At 40.2% G+C, this 22,252-nt stretch overlaps 1 protein-coding gene across 6 annotated transcripts in view; it reads right to left on the reverse strand.

Annotated features, from left to right (window-relative positions):
• SLC41A2 (solute carrier family 41 member 2) overlaps positions 1-21,610 on the reverse strand; it is a 114,354-nt gene extending 92,744 nt beyond the window's left edge. For 2 of the 6 annotated variants that reach the window (XM_032836515.1, XM_032836510.1), the window contains exon 1: positions 21,386-21,609. The gene's annotated coding sequence lies outside the window, so the exon portion shown is untranslated. The other 4 variants (XM_032836514.1, XM_032836513.1, XM_032836512.1 and 1 more) reach the window with 4 other exon arrangements.
• Between the last annotated feature and the right edge of the window lie 642 nt (positions 21,611-22,252).

The raw sequence follows: 22,252 nt of genomic DNA on the forward strand, positions 1-22,252 counted from the left end.
TATTGCTGCTTTTAATGAAAATTATTATATCCTTCAATGTTTATTGCCAATTCCTTAGACTGTCCATCCCCACTCCTTGGAGAGGAAGATCAACAGCAAGGAATGGTAAACAAAAGATACCAAGGAAGGGCAAACAGAGCTATCGCAGGTGCTAATAAGGCCTGTCTCATCCACTTCATCATTTACTCGATTTCCTTCCTTCCCTCTTGTGATTGTGGAGAAGTCTTGGAATTCCTACTGGGAAGTATCTTAAAATAGATTCTAGAACCCCAGGCCTACGAACTTGGAATATCTGTGCATCTTTCTTTTTAAATTTCCCAAGCAATTATGGTGCAGACTTCTTGTAAACTTGCCCTGAGAATCCAATGAGTAGATCAAGTACTAGCTGCCATTTTCCACCACTTGCAGGTTGATCGGTATATAGAAAAAGGTGGTGTCTGAAGAAAATCAGATGAATGGAACCAATGTCCAGAGTAAAGCCGAGGAGAAACCAAGTAGTCCCAGGAAGAGAGAGATGACCAGAACAGCTGCCTGAGAACCTCCCATGGGTGGAGAGGCTCAGCTGTACTTCTGGAACTAATAAGATTCCCAGAATGCTTAGATGACTAGATTGAGAGGGTTCTGTTCTTCAACACATTGTGTCTTTTTTTTAAAGTTTAGGTTTTTTTTTTTTTTAAATCTATTTGAGAGAGACAGAGACAGAGGTAGTGAGAGAGAACACAAGCAGGGAGGAGAAGGAGAAGCAGGCTCTCTGCCAAGCAGGGAGCCAGCTGTGGGGCTTGATCCCAGGACTCTGGGACCCCATGACCTGAGCCAAAGGTAGATGCTTAACGGATGGAGCCACTCAGCCTCCCCTCCCCATTTGTGTCTTTTTAAAGGGCAAGCATTTCACTGCCTCAAGGAGATCTTCAATTAAATGAAATATAAAACAAACCTCAAAGGGATTGAACTTTAAGACAAGTCTATACTACCGAAGGGCCTGTGATGGATACAGGCAGTTTCTTCCTCCTTTTGAAGTAGAATTATACAGTTGATCAAAACGGAAATGCAGAGAACTGGGGAAACATGATCAACTAACACTAGATAGAAAAATGAAGGGGAGGGAAGGGGGATAAAAAAGATGAATTTCCCAAGACAAGTCATCGCTGTTAGAATATTTATAGGGCATGGCTAGGCACATAGTCAATACAGAGTTGGCCAAGCAGGATCCAGATGCAAAGATACGTCCAGCTCATACTTCCGCTCCTAGTATCCTCACGTCAGCATAAACAATTCAGAAATGGAAGATGGATACTCAACCAGGGTCTCTGTGCAAAGAGACCATGAAGGAGGGTTGAAATCCAGCCCAAGGCTCCATTCATGGGGCTGCCTTTTTCTGGGAGGCAGTATCCTACCCACCAGACCACACAATGACAAGTGGCCCAAGCAGGACCTAAGTCCTCCCCCTTTTCATATATCTGTTTTCTTACTATTTCCCGAGTGACCACGAGATGCTGGAGTTACACCAAATTAACAAAAGTCACCATTCCTGCTTCTAATGGATTTTAACTTGTAGTGGGGAGGATAAACCACCAGGTGAGCGAACAAATGAGATAATTTGTGGAATCTGTGATAAGGGCTATAAAGGAAACAGCTGATTTAATGAAGAGTGAGTAAGTTACAAGGTTACTTTAGAGTGGAAGGCCTCTGGAAGAGTTTTCTCACTTCTCTTCGAAGTGACATCATCCTGAAGCTACCATTTTATTTTCCAGCTCAAAAAGTCCCCTCTACCACCACCACCACCACCATCACTACCACTTGAAGTGAAACCCATCCACATTAAAAGAGGATCCACAGAAAGAGAGAATCAAAGCCAGGAGATGAGTCTCGTAACAATTAGAACCTCTATTTCATTTATGTAACGCTCCTTCCGGCCCTATTGTTCCCAATTATTTGGACCAATAACTCTACAATGAGAAAGCTAGTCTGAGTGGTGTTTCTATCCTAACAGCTTTTTTTAAAAATAATGCAATTTGGAATTAGTAGGGATTATCTTGTTACAGGTGCATGCCCTAGACTACATATCACTATTTTGCACTGAGATACGTGTTTATTTTTATTTTATCCTTCACTTCATCCAGTTACTGAGTGATCATCAATTAGCCTAATGCTTGCTTACCGACAAGTTCCATTACCTCCCCTAAAGACTCCTTAAACTTTCTTCTTTTAAAGAAAGCACTTGGGAACTCACTGAATAATGGATTATAATCAAAATACTTTGTGATGGATGTAAGATGAGTAATGTACATATATACCACCAAATAAAAATCTGTTGCTCTATACGATTTACCCATGTATGACTAAAAACAGGCAATAATTTTAAAAATAACTAAACAGAATTTGGCAAAGTCTTCCCTCGCTTTAAGATACTTAAAGAATGTCAGTGGAGATACTTGTGGGTCACTCCTCAGCTACTTAGTAGGTTATATTAATCTAACCTAGTTGTGAAGAAACAGAGTCTTTAGAACTTCTGCATGTCAGTTACAAAGAAGCAAATCTCTAAAAACAAAGAATCTGCTACTCTACTCACTAATGGCCAATATTTGCACAAAACAGAAGTTGCAAATATGAGGCATGATTCAAAAACCCTCGACTGAGTGGCTGTATCAAATACTATTACTTAGCAGCTGTGTTCCAAAGACTCTTTAGGTGCTATGCACAGCCAACACAGGGGCAACTTCATTTTAGCGCCTTGGATCCTTGTTGCTCAGAGTACGGTTTGTGGTCCAGCAGCATCGGCATCACCCAGGAGCCTGTTAGAAATGTAGGATTTCAGCTCCAAGCCCTACTCCAATCTATGAATCAAAACCTACCATGTCAGGGGCGCCTGGGTGGCTCAGTGGGTTAAGCCGCTGCTTTCGGCTCGGGTCATGATCTCAGGGTCCTGGGATCAAGTCCCGCATCGGGCTCTCTGCTCAGCAAGGAGCCTGCTTCCCTCTCACTCTCTCTGCCTGCCTCTCTGCCTACTTGTGATCTCTCTCTGTCAAATAAAAAAATAAAAATAAATTAAAAAAACCCTACCATGTTAATACATCCCCAAGTGATTTGTGTACACATGAAAGTCGGAGGAGCACCTCCCTGTACATTCAAAAAAAAAAAAAAAAAGAATCTGATTTATAGGGTGCCTGGGTGGCTCAGTTGGTTAAGCAACTGCCTTTGGCTCAGGTCATGATCCTGGAGTCCTGGGATCCAGTCCTGCATAGGGCTCCCAGCTCCACAGGGAGTCTGCTTCTCCCTCTAACCCTCTCTCCAGCTCATGCTCTCTCTCTCTCAAATAAATAAATAAAATCTTAAAAAAAAAAATCTGATTTATATTCCCTATACCAAAAAGGAGATGTTGTCAGACTTTCAAATGTGAACAAGGACATGAGCACTGGTAATACATTAAACACTACTAGTGGGACAGTAAACGTTATTATACTGTTTTGGAAAACAATGGGCATTATCTACTAAAATTAAAGATGCATATGCCCCACATGCCAGCAATTCCACCCTAAGTTCATGCCCTGAAGAGACTCTTGCATGGTACACCAGGAGACACACAAAAAAAATGTCCTCAGCAGCATTTTCATACTAGCAAAAAAATGGAATTAACTCAAGACCCAAAACCTAAATTGTGGGATATTCAAACACTGGAATACATGAAAGTCATGACAGACACAAATTTCAAGAGAATTTGGCTAAGTGGTATAAAAGCAGACAGGGGGCTTCAAAGGTATTGGTTGCCATTTTTTCAGCTTGACTGAATACCTGTTAATTACTCTCCTTTATTCATATATACACTACATGAGTGTTTCAGTATGCGTGATACTGTAGATTTTATCTTACTCCCATTATTGCCACCCTCCATTAAGAGAATTATCTCCACCTGCCGCCACCTTACTTGAAGGTACGTGAGAGGGTTACACTTCCTCATCTCCACTGACATCAGATTTGGCCACGTGACTTGCATTGGCCAATGGAATGAGAGCAGTGGCAACACCTACAAGCAGAAAGAGTTCAGCTCTGTCTCCTTTTCCCTCCGTCATGAGACTGGCACATCCTAGGTTAGTGCTGCTTCTTCAGACTGGATCCTGGGACAAAGATACGTGCAGAGTCCCAGCTACGGCAGCCAATCCACGGTAACTCACAGGCAACATGTAATGTGAGAAAGAAAGAAAGGCTTGTAGTTGAAAGCCGCCAAGAATTCGGAATGATTACCACAGCATGATCTAACAAAAGCATCCTAATAGTATATATATTTAGAAAAGGACTCTGGCCTACAGATTCCTGCCTACTTTAGTTTAGGTGAATCTCTGATACAGAGCACTTATGGGTTCCAAATACGGTTAGAGTTTTAAAACAGTGGTTTGCAAACATTTAGATCTTATTAACCGAACTTCCCCTCGAATTTTACCAAGTTAAAAACAACCTTCCCAAGGGGCACCTGGGGCGGATCAGTTGGTTTAGAGCCTACTCTTGGTTTCGGGTCAGTCATGATCTGAGCATAGTGAGAATGAACACCATGTGGGGCTTGGTGCTCAGCATGGAGTCCACTTGAGATTCTCTCTCTCCCCCTACCCCTCTCCCTGACCCCCTCCCTGCCCCCCCCACATGATCCTGCTCTCTCTCAAATAAATAAATAAAAATATTGAAAAAGAATCATTCCCACCTCATGATTAGAACGGCCATCAACAAGAAGATAAGAAAACAAATGCTGACTAGAATGTGAAGAAAAGGGAACTTTATGCACTGCTGACAGGGCCGTAAATTGGTACAGCCATTATGGAAAACAACATGGAGGAACCTCAAAAAATGAAAAAACAGAACTACCATATGACCTAGCCATTCCACTTCTGGGAACATATCCAAAGGAAACAAAGACACTAACTTGAAAAGATAGATATCCTGTGTCCAGAGCACCATTATTTACAAGAGCCAAAATATGGAAACAACCTAAGTGTCCACTGACAGGCAAGTGGACAAAGAAGTTGTGATGTATATATTACATAAACACCTAATAGATTATTCGGCCATTAAAAACGACAACAACAACATCAAGGAAATCCTGACATTTGCGATAATACGGATGGGCCCTGAGGGCATATGAAATGAAGTGAAATAAGTCAAAAAGGGAAACAGACATACCGTGTGATCTAATTTATATGTACAATCTTGAAAAAGAGAGAGAGAGAGAGAGAGAGAAAGAAAAGACAAGAAAGAAAAAAAAAAACCCAAACTCACACACAAAAAGATCAGACTTGTGGTTACCAGAGATTGGTTGGGGGGGGGAGAAACAGATGGGGGAATTTGAGGAAAGAGGGCAAAGAGTACAGACTTCCTATTATAAGATGCACAAGTACTAGGGACATAATCTGCAACACCATGACTATTGTTACCACTGCTGTAGGATATTTAAATTTGCTGAGAAAGTAAATCTTAACAGTTTCCCCCACAAGGAGAAAAAGGGCTTTTCCCCCCGCCTCATTTCTTTTTAGTCTACCTATATGGCATGTTACATGTTAACTAAACTTACTGTGGTAATTATTTCACAATATTCATAAGTCAAACCTTTATGCTGTAAACCTGAAACTCACACAGTGACGTATGTCAATTATATCTCAATAAAACCGGAAAAATTAAATATATATACAAAATCTAAAATTTTTTTAAAAGATTTTTTTTATTTGACAAAGAGAGATCACAAGTAGGCAGAGAGGCAGGCAGAGAGAGAGGAGGAGGCAGGCTCCCCGCTGAGCAGAGAGCCCGAAGTGGGGCTCGATCCCAGGACCCCGGGATCATGAACCAAGCTGAAGGCAGAGGCTTAACCCATTGAGCCACCCAGGTGCCCCCCAAATCTAGAATTTTTTAAATGATCTTTTTCTAAAAATAAGTGTACATTTTAACACCAAGAATGTAGAAGGAGAGGGGCGCCTGGCTGGCTGGGTTGGAAGAGCATGCGACTCTTGTTCTTGGGGTTGTGAGTTCGAGCACCACATTTGAGGAAGAAATTACTTAAAATGAATGAATAAATTAAAACTTAAAAAATGAAATAAAAGAACGCAGAAGGGGCAAAATCTCGGACTAAAAGACAGCCTTTCCACTGAATACACTGAGATTTATAAAGAATTCACTCCATGATCCCCATCACAGTTTTGTCATGGGACAGCCCTCGTCTACAGAGACACATCAGGGACCGACTGATTTAAAGGAATAGAAATACCAGACACCCCTTATGAACTAAACTTCAGTTACAAAAATGAAAAACATTAATGTTCAAATTGCTTGTTTTTAAAAATTGGGAAAAACCAGAGTATTATATGTGTGTTGATTTACTAAACCATTATCTCGGAGAAAATCTGCTCCTTGTGCTGGAGGAAGCATCCTGTTGCATTGCAAAGGTTAAATGATAGACTTGAAAAATCTGGCAGAGCTGTGAGGCAGGCCTGTCATGCCTCCTTACTAAGAAAGGCATTAAATGAGAGCTTAATACTTTGTTATATTCCCATAACAAAAATGTTTTGAGTTCCTGTTACCAGTATTATAACATTTAATAAAAAATCCCAAAATCTGTCCATCAGGTGGGTATTTTCTATTTGTATAAATATATTTACATAAACTGTATATATTTGTATAAATTGTGTGCACTCTGCTCCTTTCATTTTTTCTTTGAGTATATCTCTTCTGTGTTTTGTTATTCAAAAGCGGGTAGTAACCAAACAGGATGTATTAGGTGGTCAGTTAAATTAGCTTTCAGGAAGGTTATGGCAAACAAAACCAGAGCTCAGCTGATATATAAACTGTTTCCTTGTTTCACAAAAAATATTTGTTCAGGGGCCACCTGGGTGGCTCATGACCTGCCTTCGGCTCAGGTCATGATCCCAGAGTCCCGGGATCGAGTCCCACATCGGGCTCCCAGCTCCATGGGGAATCTGCTCTGACCTCCTCCCGTCTCATTCTCTCACTCTCTCAAATAAATGAATAAAATCTTTAAAAAAATTTGTTCATTCTTTTGAATACTCAATTAAATACTTAACTGTCTAATCGTAGAATCGGTTCATAAAGAAGGATTATGTCAAATTATTTAAGTTGCTTTGTGCAGGACCCAAACAGCAGGTTGACTTTATGGCTGTTCAGTTTTCTTTAACTATTTTTATTTTAAGCTCTAAATCTGTGTAAACTTAAATGTTCACCAACCTCTATCAATGATTAACTCCTTCCATTTAAGCAAAAATGATGTTTAATAGCCTTTTAAGTATCAGTTTCATTACCTGAACCTCAGCTTCTCCATTTCTTTTTTTTTTTTTATAAACATATAATATATTTTTATCCCCAGGGGTACAGGTCTGTGAATCGCCAGGTTTACACACTTCACAGCACTCACCATAGCACATACTCTCCCCAATGTCCATAACCCCACCCCCCAGTCCCCCTCCCCCCATCAACCTTCAGTTTGTTTTGTGAGATTAAGAGTCACTTGTGGTTTGAGCTTCTCCATTTCTTATCTACAATTCCCTTTTCCCAAAGAATTTACCATCAAATCAGCACATATTCCACACAGCTCCTAAACATATCCCTCTGGTTGTCCTGTGTTCACCCCGACACCACTCTCTGTCATTCTGCTGTGACCTCATGCCAAACCTGCCTCCCTTGGGTGCTCATCAGAATCCAGAGGACACTCTAATCCCATTTATGGATATCAGAGACCTTGACAGCTCAACTACTGAGTTCATACTGAAAAACTTTCTTCTCCATTCAAGCTAGCCCTACATCTATTACTAAAATAATTTCCCATTTTTAGCCCTTTGATTTCATCATTTTCATCCACTGAAATGGATTACTTCCATTGCTTATTTGGGGTTCCTAATGTTTCACACAGACTCAGTGCCTTCTACTAGATTACCCAAACCAGGTAAATTATCCTCTCTTCTCTGCTTCCTTTATTCAATACAATTTCCTTTATTCAACTTTTCCAATTCTCTACTTTCTACCCAAATGTTCCTAACACCCAGGGACTTTCATCTCATTCAACAGGCAATGATAAAAGTATCCAACCTCAAAGAAATCTACCCAAATTAGTGTAAGACTAAGGGTACAGAAAGGAAAGAATAGTCAAATGTCAAAAGTATAGTTAGCAATTTTCCTATCACTTAACAGTTTAAAAAAGATAAACATTTTTAAAAATGAAAGGTATCCATTTGGTTGTCTAATGCCCATTCCCCCATGACAGAAAGGACAGGTTGCATTACCTGTGGTATTTTAATAGACCACCTGGCCCTCAAGAGAAATCAGTATGGTGATGTAAAAGAAATCTCAAGAATTCCAAATGCACTATCGCTGCTTGGCAGAGGTATATAATTCATTGTATCCAGTTAAGAATAGATAACTAGAAAAAAAGTATACAAATGTCTTCTGCTAATGTCCTGCAGCTAAACAAGGAATAGGAACTGCCCACGGTAACAATTCTAAGGAATGCAGGTGAACCCATTCAATAACTATCCCACAGAGTTTATTAAGTGTAAGTCTCAAATTGGTCCAAACAACAGCTGAGTTATAGTAATTTATGTATCTTATAAATTTTTATCATTGTTCAGCTCCCTTAAAAGTGCTTAGAAGGGCTGCCTGGGTGGCTCAGTGGGTTAAAGCCTCTGCCTTCAGCTCAGGTCATGATCTCAGGGTCTTGGGATCGAGCCCCGCATCGGGCTCTCTGCTCAGCAGGGAAACTGCTTCCCTCTCTCTCTGTTTGCCTCTCTGCCTACTTGTGATCTCTCACTTTCTGTGTGTCAAATAAATAAATAAAAATCTTTAAAAAAATAAAAATAAATAAAAGTGCTTAGAAACTGAGAGGTGTCTGGTGTTTCAGTTGGTTACGCACCCAACTCTTGCTTTTGGCTCAGGTCATGATCTCAGGGTTCTGGGATCAAATCCCATGTCCGGCTCTGTGCTGGGAGCCCCGTAGGCTTAGGATTCTCTCTCCTTCTCCCTCTGTCCTTCCCCTCAAACCCACACACACACAGTCTTTCACTCTCTCTCTAATAAATAAATAAATAAAATCTTTTTTTTTTAAGTACTTATAAACTGAAATTTAAGACACATTTCTTCACAAATACTGTCCTCCCTGGTTAAAAGGCTCACCTCTAAAGTACCGTGAAAATATCTCCTGCTTCCCCCCCCCTTTTTTTGGCTAAAATACATAATTAGCTTCTTTTAAAAATCTTGAGTTCTTTGACTTAAACTGAATGTAAGCACTCACAAAAGTTCCATTTAGGTAGGAGGGAGTGATATCAAACTTTCTTGGCAAGTTAGGAAAAACTGGGAGAAGCAAAAGGACAATTAACTGCCATTTTAGTAGCACTGAATTGCCGTAAAATTGGTGGTCCTGATAATTCCCTAACAAACACAAAAGCTTGAGCAGTCATGGACATGATTCAGCTACTGATATCCAAAAACTAGCTGACTGCATAAAACACTCACTCACTTCCAAGACTGTCCACTGAGAGAAAAAAGTAATACCATAAAATTTATTAATTCTATATGCCTATATACCAAACATCTGTAAAGAATTTGTTTTACACCCAGAGAAATAATCAGTGGGTATAATAAATCTTCTGTATAATAAATCCTCCACACATCTCAAACAGTTTTTCAAAGAAAACCAGACTCAGAGCAACTGACTTTGTTTTCAGAATCACAACCTCAATGTCACTAGTTAGTTAATTTATTTTTTGGAAGAATGCTTTAGAAGGACATGCCAAAACAAGCTACTGAATCAACTAAAACACAATCTGCAGTTAAACCATTTCTACTTACTGAGAAAATGTTGACAGAATAAATACGTGTGTGTCCAAAGAACTAAGGGTACTGCATAAACAAAGTACAATTTATCCTACCAAGTGCCATCGGTTAGATTGTATCTAGTCCCTATCAAACCGACCAACTAAAAAATGGGAGGGGGGATTCAATCATTTAACTAGACATTCTGATAAATTCACAGCATTTACAAATTCTTTCTATAACACAGGAAGCCAGCTATTACCAGAAATATCCGCCAGAGCTATGATTTGAAAACACTTCAGGAATAGTTGGATAGTGAGGAGTTCAGAGAACCCTGTTTTGAAGTTGAGAAACTGCTTTTCAATAATAAAACGGAGTATATTTCTCTTACTCTATGTTAAACATTTCTTACATGTATCTTATTAAAAAACTGCCACTTAATGACTCTCTCCTTTAACTGACGAGCAATCGACATTCATTAATTTCCTGAGAACTACTGCTGAGAACATCCCCTTCTCATCAGTCATTCATGTATAAGGTCATATGAGACTTTATTTAGAAGGCCACGCCAAAACAAGCTAATGAATCAAACTAAAGCACAATTCGCAGATAGCCTTGCTACTGAAAACTGGTATGTTTACTTTTCTTTAATAAATATTGAGCCACGTTTATTTTTTTTTTACTTCAGCAGTGAGGAAACTTACAGGTACATCAGAAATTCAAATCTATGATCAATTTATTCATCTTAATGTTAAACTCCTAGTTTTATTTTCTCTGGTCCCAGTTTCGTAATTCTTTTTTTTTAAACCAACATTTCTTGTAGGTGTTGCTTTTTATAAACTGATTCAACACTTCTATGTAAAACAGTGTACATAAGAATAAAACATAAATACATTTCCGATCCAGTTTTCTCTGGCTCTTCTGAATCTGAAATACTTAAATTGAGAAAGTAAGTTATAAGTTCATCCGCATTTCAAATGAGTAAAAATTATTATTCAGAATTCATACAAAAGTATACTTTCATACTTTCCCCTATAACACATGCTTATATTCTTAGAGAGAATTCAATTCTAAAAATGCAAACCCACTTCTGGACCAACATAAATATACACTTAGCTCTCTGTATAATTAAACTGAAAACTGAAAATGAAAGCTTCCAGAATTTTAAGGCGCAGAAGGGATGCCAAAGTGCCAAAGTTTAAAAGAAAAAGAAAATCCTATTTTTAAGAACAGAGAAAGGAAGAAAGGAAGCTAACACGCCAACATTTAAAAGAAAAAGAAAACTTGTTTTTAAGAAAAATGAAAGGAAAACGTGGTTTTCCCCATGTAAAGTTGGCATTTTTCTTCTACATTTTAAGACCTGGAGTGTCCCGTAACTTTCACGGTATCTCATTTCAACTATGTATTCAAAGCACATCTATCTGTCTACCTCCCCATACTCTCCCCTATCTCACAGGTGAAGCAGCACACTCATGCACAGGCCACACTAAATTACACTACCTTCCAGAGTTAGGAAACAGGCCAGCACCCTCCCTGCGGCGTTCCTCAGGTGGGAGCCTCACATCACCTTCCCTAGGTAGGACACCCTCACAAGGGCACCACCCAGGGAGATGACGCTGATCTTCTACCTTCCCAAACTGCACTTTCCCTTAAGAGTCCTCCCAGAGTGCTGTGGAGTTCAAGTGCAGGGAGTCAGTAAAAGGGACTACGCAGATTAGGTAAATGGCAAGTACACAGTGTTATGTTACTCAATTATCTTGGCAGTGAACTGAAACAATGGCCTCCATATCTTTACTCCCTGCAATCAAGTCTCTCCTCTACCCTTTGGCCGGGGCTGTGCACCTTTTTATTCAAATATCAGTTTTTTTAAAAAAATGGGAGGGGAAAAGCTCTAAGTTCAACTTCAAGTTCAAGCTAACTACCCTCAAAGCCACCTAAAAACCAACTGCATTGTCATGATGGTCTTTGCTCAAATATGTCCTACCATTCCTTCTTTCCCAGCTCATTTGAAATTGTGCTTCTGATATCCACTAGCACAGAGGTTTTCTTTTCTTTTTTTTTTAATTACTTTGCTTTTTCTCACAGAAGCAATAGGTCTTCATGAAAAAAGAAAAAAAAACAAGGATACATAAAAATTGTTTATTCTGGAAACCCATTATTCAGAGATAATCACTGATGACATATTGGTATATGTAACTCTTTTTTTACGATACTTTTTCTCCATATATGTATAATACAAAAATAGGCTCATATTGTACATATTATTTTATATCTTGCTTTTTGCATTTCATAAAACATCCCCCAAATTGCCTTATCAATAATATCTACAAAGTTACTTTTGATGGTTATTGCAATTTCCTCCTTCTAAAACTCCTAGGAGTTCCAAAATTGCCACTTTCTTTGCTACCTCTCCCTCTCCACTCATTCCCCAGTATGACCATCGCAACTAAAAGGTCTTCATTTAATGAACACATCCTAAACACTGCCAGATAACTGACATTCTGTATTCATTTTTCCATTTTTTATAGCCATTTCATTTATATTTGCTAGATAATTGTGAATAAGTTACTGCATCTGTCCCATGACGCTCCAAAGCAAGGCCAGATTACCACCGAGTCTATGGTGTGTCTCCCCAACAATCCACCATATATAGTTCAAAATGATAATAACTCCAAACGCATTAAGAGTCACAAAAAGGTATGATTTTTCCCAGAAAAGCCACCTCATTTTTTCTTTAAAAATTACAGAACATTAATGTTTTTCTCTTTTGGTGCTTCTTTGCTAATGCTGAAACGCATGCTTAGATTGCCTATACAGGATTGAGAAAGGGGTAGGTTATGTCCTAAAGAGTAGTATGATTTAATTTTCTTTCCTAGTTGTTATTTAAATTTCAGTGAGTGCAATTACACTAATACAGTGCAGTATTAGTTTCAGGTAGAGAACTTAATGATTCAAGAGTAACATGATTTTAAATTCAGATTATAAAATCTAGCACAGACTCCCATACCCGAGTATACAGATTTCAGCCAAGTATGTGATGCGAAATCACTGGCAAATGCTTTATGCTATATTTGAAACTGTACAAAGCTTCCTGAGCTATTTGCTATCCTTTCATTAAATGAATTAATCAACAACAGGACTTGCATTGAGTAATTTTAGAGGGAAATTCCAAGCGACTTATACAGCAAATCTCCACACTTCAATTGAGAGAGATGATTTTCTTTAAAAAAATCCAATGTTCAATTCAATAAGTATCAACACACTAATGATACTGACAGTAGTTAAGAGTTTGGGCTCCAAAGTCAAACTGCTTTGGCTTAAATTCTGACTTTCATTAGCTGTGGGAGCTATGCCTCTATACCTCAGTTTCCTCATGAAAAAAAAACCCTCCCTCACTGGGTTTTTCTGAAGATAAGTGACTTAATACACGTAAAGTATGTAGATCAGTGTATTAAGCCCTCAAAAATGTTAATTATCAGCATCATTAGTCATCATTCTTTCTATACTTTTATAAAATGTTCAAAACCTAATTTTCCATCCCTTTTTCCCCTTATTAAGGAATATACAATGCCATATGATCACAAAAATATTATATATCGCTGTATTGAACCCCCGGCTTGTAATTTGCAGGTCCACTGTTCTGTTCCAATTGTCTTTTAAAAATCAACTGAGGTTTAATAGTTACCTTTTATATAATTTATCACAGCCTTTTTTTAAAAAAAGATTTATTTATTTATTTGAGAGAGAGACAGCAAGGCGGGGATGGGAAGAGGGAGAGAGAAACTTTTTTGCAGACTTTTGTTCAGCACAGAGCCCAAAGCAGGTTTTGGTCTCACAACCCTGAGATTATGACCTGAACTGAAACCAAGAGCTAGACACTTAACTGACTGCATCATCCAGGTGCCTCTATCCCATCCTACTTTTAATTTAATTAATTAAACTGCCAGCAAGCTATAAAGTGTTGCGTACATATACTGACCACTACGTACATACACTACACAGTACTTACATATCCCAGACAAGACAGTTCTTTAGAAAACCAGTGTTTTAAAAGAAAAAAAAAAAAAAGAAAATGAAAGCTGGAATAGGAAGTAGCTGTAATACCATTATTAGGTTTACATATCATCTCTGATGTATTTTTTCATTTTCATCTACCATTTTAAAAAGAGATATTAATCCAGCAAACTGGATTCAAGTTCTTTAACACAGCTGATTGCTCAAGAATGAAAATCACTCCTTCTTAAAGTTGATCCTGAATTCACAGGTGAACTCTGCATTTTCTTTAATTACTCAACTAATAAATGAGCAAGTATTTACTGATCACCCAGAAATGTAGCTGTATCATAAAGTGCCTTTTTTAAATAAGGGCCCCATAAAACTGCAGAAGGAAGAGACCACTTCTTTTTTTAGTACCTGCCCACCCCTCAATGCCCTTACTTTGCTAAAAACATTATTGCCTTTACCTACATGAAGGTCATCCTTTACTAGTTTATGAGGTTTTGATACAAAATTCTACATATTTCCCATTCAGTATTAGTAAAAATGTGGGTGTTCACTAAAAATATGTTGAAAGAAGGAATGAACAAAACAAATGGTGAGCAGAACCTTAAAGGACAACTAAGATTTAGAGAGATGGGGGAGAAAAAGGCAGGGGTGGTGGGGGGAGGACAAGGTGACTGGTTAGCAGCGAGAAGAGTACTGGAGAAATAAACAGACAGGTCTGTATGGAACATTCCCATCACCGTGCAGCAAAATGGTAGACTGGGTAAATTCTGGAATTCCTGATCTGGAATCTCCTAGGGGACTTAGGACTTCATTTTCTAAATTAGGCCCATAGTTCTTAAACACTTAGTTTTAATGCAGAGCTATTATTTTTTTAAATTAAACCCTATGTGAAATCCCTATATATAAAATTGGAACAAACGAAGCGGTATAGGGTTTCGCAACCTGGTTCCCACCCACTTGGTCTTCAGCTACCCAACTTGAGAAGAACCAGGAGCCCCCTCCTGGGAGCAAAATTCAAAAACTACTGGGTTAGAGAAAAGTTTGGAAGGACAGATACCAAAGTGCTCAGAGTATTTACTTCTAAGAACCAGGTTGGCCTATGTTGGGGGTGGGGTGTACAGTAAGGAAGGACTTGAAATACCCTTTTCTCCCTTTTTAAATCTTGCATATGTTTGTATTATTTGAATTTTTGCTCATATTGAGCACTTTTTATTTTTTAATTTAAAAAGTAATAAATAAGAGACCATTGCTCAGAAATAGCACTTTTAATGGTTAAACTTCAAGTGCATTGACACATTTTAATGAATCATTTCCCTATAGCAGAACATTTTCTTAGCTAAATTACACTGTAATGAAAATGAACATCTTTGTGCATAATAATTTCCCATATTTAGAATTATTTCCTTAGCATAAATTTAGACAAGTTGGCAGTTTCAATTGAGGTTCTACGATGCACTGTTTAAAATAGGACTCTGTAGAACATAAAAATATAAAATGCAGTAAGTATCTTTAAAAAGCCATCCTATATTAGCAAAATTAGATTCCAGCACTCATGTTTAAGCTACATAAAATCTAATTTACAAAACTAATTAGCCAAGTTTTCACATCTCAAAAGTATACTAAAGAGAAATCTGAATCAGAACTTGAAATCTACCTTTCATGAATTTTTCATAACTTCTCTTGCCACTTATCAAAACCGTACACTTAAAGAATTTTTCCTTCACAGTTGGGTTTCACAATCGAATTCTGTGAAGTCACAGTACTGTGACAGTACAATCATTCTCTGGCAACAAATTGACATCATTAGATTCTTATTTGTTAGTTCTTTGGGGTATATGGATGTTCTGCTTTTACTTCTTTTAAGACCAAAATTTATTTTCTGTTACCTCTCCATTAAGCTCATAAGATTGATACATTTTAATCTAATTTATTCTCTTTCCTCCTAGCCATCTTTATAAAACTGTCTTTTGGTGAGTGCTCAGAAAAATGCCTATCCAAACAAAATACAAATGACCACTGGGTTGCCTCCTCTCGTCAATAATCTGTCACTGCTCTGCACTCCCTGGGAAGAAAAACTCCAGATCAGAGAGTCTGTTGTTCTTTTTCATCTCTCTGCTACTGTTTTAATATAAGAGTGCTTTTTGTTAAATTACCTTTTAAGTAAATCAGTATGGTTCTATCACTAACATGATTCCAACGGAAAAAAGAAGAATTTCCAATGAAACCTTTTCCTTTTTCCAAAAGCAAGTATTATTAGAAATGGCCAAGGTCATTTCTACTAGTATGTAACAGTTTTAAAATTAAGACTGTTTAGACTCTATCAACAAAGATTTGCTTAGTCCCTACTGGGTACCAAGCACTAAGCTAAATACCAGCGGTTCAACATGAGTAAAACTGAAGCAAGATCGACTCTTGCAGACCTTTCCATCAGTGCAAAGGCACTGAGGCAGACTATAAATCTTTATGAAATGGGAGGTTCCAATACCAAAAATAGTGGAAGGATTCTTTAGAAAAAATAGATTAGAACTAACTTTGGGATACCTGCAACATGGAGCCAAAGAATTTGTATTTTATATTCAAACAGAGAAAGCCTGGGCACTCAGAGGGATCTTTAGAAAATATTCATCTATTTAGGCCCTTCTTGAAACTTTCAGTGGCTTCTCACTTCCTCTAAGAGAAATGCCAATTCTTTAATAAGCCTAACTAAATCCTGCCTTATTATCATCCCCACCCACCCAAGACCTCTGGCTGTCGTCACACAGGGTTTTTTCTCTGTTTCGCCTGTTGCAGATTTTCAAAGTTTACATATCACAATCTAGTAACTATGTGTGACATACGTGCTTCTATGTGATTTCTTTTTTAAAATGCAGGTCACAACCCACTCCACTGAACTGACAGTCTACTCGTGAGTGCCTAGGCGTCTGCAGTTTGAAAAATACTTTAGTATACCACCCTCTCTCTTATTGACCTTTGCATTATGTTCTTTTTTCCTGAAAACTCTTGCTTTTACGTGGCTACCTCCTATTCTACTTTGTGACCTTAGTTGGTTTTGTTTTGTTTTTTTTTAAGATTTTATTTATTTGTCAGAGAGAGGGAGGGAGCACAAGCAGGGGGAGCAGCAGGTGGAGGGAGAATCAGGCTCACCAGACCTGAGGCAAAGGCAGAAGCTTAACCAACTGAGCCACAGGTGTCCCTGTGACCTTAGCTCTTAACCATCACTTCCCCGACCCTCCTAGATGAGGTCTCCCTTCTCTGTGGTCCCAAAGTACCCCAAACTTTCTAACACTTACTATACTCTACTGTAACTGTTCTGCACTAGTTGTCTTTGTAGGCTGCAAACTCCATGAAAGCAAGGACTCATTTGTCTTCACTGCTGAATCCCAAGGGCCTAGACTAGTGCCTATTACATATTCGACAGTCTGTAAATATTCGAGGAGTAAAAAAGTTATGATATAGACTTAATAATCTATGTATTTAACCACACAATGAAAAGATCAGCCACTTAAAAACTGTTCAGAGGTTTAGCTACTTCCAAGGAAAATAAATTCTCAGTTCCTATTTTGTAAAGTATTAAGTTCCTAGGCTAGCCTACAAAACACACACGACACAGTTAACTGATAAGAGGACCTCCGTATTTCCCGCTCTACAAAGACAACAGGACTTTCACTCCCCTAAGTAGAAGAACATGGGATTAAAGGGGCGCTTTTCTTTCTCTTTACCCCATCAGCAATTCCTGGAGAAAGTGACTGTTAAGGGCTGAGACAGGGATAAAGGTCAATATTCCAGACAAGCCCCTCCCCCAAACTCTCACTGGCTCTCTCCCACTTGGATGCCTTCAAGGAAAGTTTTCCTTTCCATTCCAACTCCTAGGAGGGCAACTTCCTAATCAAGAACTTTCCCTCCCTGTAGGGGAGACCTGACCCACAGCTTTTTAAGTGCTACAGTTTCCTCTGGGTAGGTAAATTAAGAAGGAAAAGAGTAAGCACAGATCTAAACTAAATTCTCCAATTCAGCTTTACCAGAAATAACAGTGAAACTATATTTTAACAGCATTTTAATCTTCATCTGGTTTCTTGACCCTGATCTCAACTTGACCAGAATGTGGAGACAGGGGAATATAATTAGCATACTGAAAAGCTTACACGTGAACAGTATTCATTGCAGTCTGACTTCTGGGTCCTAGGAGAAGAGTACCATGGAGAAGCAAGGTGGGGGAAAGGGGAAGAGGAGTGAAATAAAGAAGGTTCTTCTACCTTTTCCTATCTAGAATTTCTCTTGGGCAAAAAATGTCTACATAAGTTGAATCTATTTTAATATCTCACAACCTTTTCTTCCAAATTCTCATTCTTGTTTTTCTTTTCTCTTCTTCCAGAGCTTTTATGCTATCCAAAGATCTCCATTTTCAACACCCACACTTTTAGAAATACTGCAAATTTTGTCAAACCTCTGAAATGTAATATGATCCCCTACTACTTACCTCTCCTATCTTTACTCAGGTCAAAATTCCCATTTCCTCAGTGTAGCTGATCAGGGGGAAAGCAATTTGATTAAATCCATTTACATTATAATAGAATAACTGACTGACAGTCCTAGCCTTTGATCCCTACTGGAGATACATATGTTTTATTTTCATATATATTTTAAAACACACACACATACATTATTCTTAAGCTATAGAAATGTAATTATAGTAATCTCAGAGAAAAGATGTGAGGTGCCTAGATGCTCACTATAAAGGAGGCAGGTCTGCTCTGACCAGCATTTCTCAGGGATCCCGTCCCCAAAACTGTTCCCATTTTACACTGCCCTCGACATTCAGTCCTCAGTAAGTCCTAAAAACTCCAGAGTGTGAAGAAGGCCAGCTTGGAAAACATCTGTAGCTCTGGGAGACGTTTATAACCATTGGGTGAGTTAGTAACAATCACTATTAGGTTGGACAGGTTATCTCCAATATTCTGATAATCATTCCATTAGCTAAAAGAAAAACAGACACTCAGGTTACATACTGAACTTATTCATTCTACTAAGAAAGTCAGTGAGGCATAAAAGGGTTAAATAACATTTCCATTGTTTTATAATTTAGTAGTTGAGAAGCAGGATTGGACTGACCTTCATACTTTTAATCAGTTGCTTATCCATAATTCCATTTGGAAATCTTTAGTTTTATTTTCTATAACACTTCTGAAATTTGGAAGTAAAATTTTTTTGAACAGTTACATTAGAGCAATAGGAAAATGAGCTTGAACTCCTGAGAGGCAGGTGCCATGTCTTTTTCAGTGGTTTTTGCTATAAAAGAGCTAAGGCTAACACTGAATTTGTGTGTACTCAGAAATTAACCACAAAAGAAGCCTAGCTGCATTCATTGAGCCATAATGGCTCTTAACTCCAGTGCCACCAAAAATATTTATTTGCCACCCACAGATGGGTCTAACTGTAATAAAAGACTACAAAAACTTAGGAAAACAAGATCTTTGCCTGAGAAGTTAAGCAAATGAAATTTTAACTGAATAACTAGCGTTTGCCATTTTTTAGTATTTTGTTTAGCCAGCCATCAAAATAAATTATTTGTAATTAAAGTGATAACTGGGACTGTTTTCAAACCAAGCACTGAATATATGAAAACACCAGCTGTGTGTGGTCTCTCTTCAATCTGGTCATAGCATACCTTTTGTGGCTTTTCTCAAGAGAATAGAAAGGAAAACAGGAGGAAAGATGATCAAGAATTGACAGCTAAGGTATTCTGGAAAACATTAATGGCCCTTACTCCACTTTCCCCAAGTAGAAGCATTATGTTGCCTGCTATCAGGTTGGTTGGCTTTTTTTGGTCAGTAATAGCCCCCAAACCTAAATTTTTTTCTATAAATAAATAACATAATACAACAATAAAAAAATACCCAACATGAAAGGAAGAAAGAAAACAGATAATCACATCAAAATATGTGCAAAGGATTTAAAAAGACATTTCTCCAAAGAAGCTATACGAAGAGCAAGTAAGCACATGAGAAGACCCACAACACCATTAGTCCTGAGGTAAATGCAAATCAGTATCACTTCACACCCACTAGAATGGCTGTAACAAGAACTAGCCAACAGATCATCACAAGTGTCAGTGAATACGAGGAGAAGCTGGAACCTTCATACAGCGTTTGGCCGGAATGTAAAAGGATGCCCCCTACTATACAAAAGTTCGGCAGTTTCACAAAAAGTTAAACACGCAGACACCCAAGAGAGATGAAAGCATATGCTCACATAAAAACCTGCACACAGGGCGCCTGGGTGGCTCAGTTGGTTGAGCAACTGCCTTCAGCTCAGGTCATGATCCCAGACTCCTAGGATCGAGTCCCGCATTGGGCTCCCAGCTCCTTGGGGAGTCTGCTTCTCCCTCTGACCTTCTCCTCTCTCATGCTCTCTCTCACTCATTCTTTCTCAAATAAATAAATAAAATCTTAAAAAAAAAAACACCTGCACACAAATGTTGATGGCAACAGCATTATTCACAAGAGCCAAAATAGTGGAAACATCCTGAATGTCCATGAATGGATAAACAGTATGTGATATTATGGTACACTGATACAATGGAATATTATCCAGCCATAAAAAAGAATAAAGTTCTGATACACCCTACAACATGGATGAACGTTGGAAACATTTTGCTATGTCAAAGAAGCCAGACACCAAAAGCCACATATTGTAGGATTCCTTTTATATGAAATTTCCAGACTAGGCATATCCATAGAGAAAGAAAGTAGATTAGCAACTGCCAGAGGGTGGGGTAAAGGAGAAATGAGAAATGACTGCTAATGGGTACAGGGTTTCACTCTGAGGTGATGAAAATGTTCAGGATAGTGGTGACAGTTGCAAAACTTTGTGACTGGAGTAAAAGCCACACTTTAAAAAGATGAATTTTATGGTATGGGCAGTGTATCTCAATTAAAAAAAAAAAAAAACAAGTGTTCACTTACAGAAAGATGACATATATGTGTAACAGATTCGTAAAGGTAATTCGAATTCGTAAATGTAATTCAAAAACGTAATCGCCCAATGCAGATGAATGTTTGGGGTTTTTTTTAATTTTTATTTATTTTTAAAATTTCTTTTCAGCATTCCAGAATTCATTATTTTTTTTTTTTAATTGAGATACATTTCACTCACTTAAAAGAATGAGAGAAGGAGGTGAGACGAAGCAACTGCCGAGCCCCGAAGCGGTGGAGCTGGGGTGTGCCCGAGCCCGCCGGGCGGCGTCTCCATCCGAGCTCACCTTCCACGGGTCCCGCAGCCACCCCCACCCCCGCTGCAGGGCCCAGCGTCCGGGGCCGCCCGCCCGCCCGCAGCTGCCCGGCATCCCCGTCCGCGCCCAGGGCCAGCCCGCCGTCCCGCCCGAGGTGGGGTAGGCGCGGGGGCCCCTGGGGAGGGGACCCGGCGGCTCCCGAGGGGCGCGCGGCCGCCCCGCACAGCCCGGGCCCTCCCGCGCCCTCCCGCGCCCCGGCCGCAGGGTCCCAGCCCGGGCCCACCCCACCTCCCTCCAGTACCTGGGATGCGCCCGAACCCCGCGCCGCGGCCAAAGCCCAGACTTCCCCTCCATTATCACCTGCCCCGGAGCGCGGCCGCCCCGGCCGGTGTGAGCAGAGGGGACCCCGCCTCCTCAGACGCGACCTCGGCACCCGGGGCGGGGGGTGGAAGGAGCATTCACCTAGTGCCCCCGCGGCGGCGCGGCGGCTGCCCCCGGCCGCGGCTCCTTCCTGCAGGCGCGCCTCCTCGCGCCCTCGCGGCCCCGCGCTGACAGCCCGGGAGCCGGCGCCCGCGGCTCGCTCGATCCCCGCCCCCGCGCGGCCGCCCCGCGCACGCGCAGCCCCGCCGCCGCCCGAGGGGAAACGAGCGCCTGGTGATGTGGCCGCGGGGGCGGCGACCCGGAGCGCGAGCACCGCCCCTCCCCGACCCCCGGCCGCACCCTGGAAGCCGCCGCCCGGGGGCGGGTTGGAGGAGAGGACGCGGGGAATCTTTAGGGAACCATACCCGGGAGAGAGGGACTGTTGGCCTTTCCGCAGCGCCCTGTCATCCCCGCAGACCCACGCCCATCCCCATCGCCAGCTGCTCCTAGGTCCGAACCCCCAAATCTATGACTCATGATTTCTGTGCTCAGACCAGGGGCCTCCTGGTGGCTGCGTTCGTGTTTCCTTCTCGCAGACTGGAATGAAAACCAAGGCGTCTGTAACTCTGTGCTTGCCTTTGCGCAGAGCCTCGCTGAAGGCGCCGTGCCTCGCCGAGGACGGAGAGACGAGGGGGTGCACCAGTAGGGGATGGGATTGAGGGCCGCTCCCAGCACCTTCCCGGGGGAGCGAGGTGTAGACTCCAAGTGCATGGGCGCAGTGGAGATGACTGGGATGCCAATACTTTTCCAAGCTCGCCACAGTCCAGGTGAAAGTGACCAAAGTTTGCAGCGCAACCCCCCCCGCCA

This window comes from Lontra canadensis, unplaced genomic scaffold (assembly GCF_010015895.1).
Source record: "Lontra canadensis isolate GAN:19392208 unplaced genomic scaffold, GSC_riverotter_1.0 scaffold93, whole genome shotgun sequence".
In the NCBI taxonomy this organism is placed as follows: Eukaryota; Metazoa; Chordata; class Mammalia; order Carnivora; family Mustelidae; genus Lontra; species Lontra canadensis.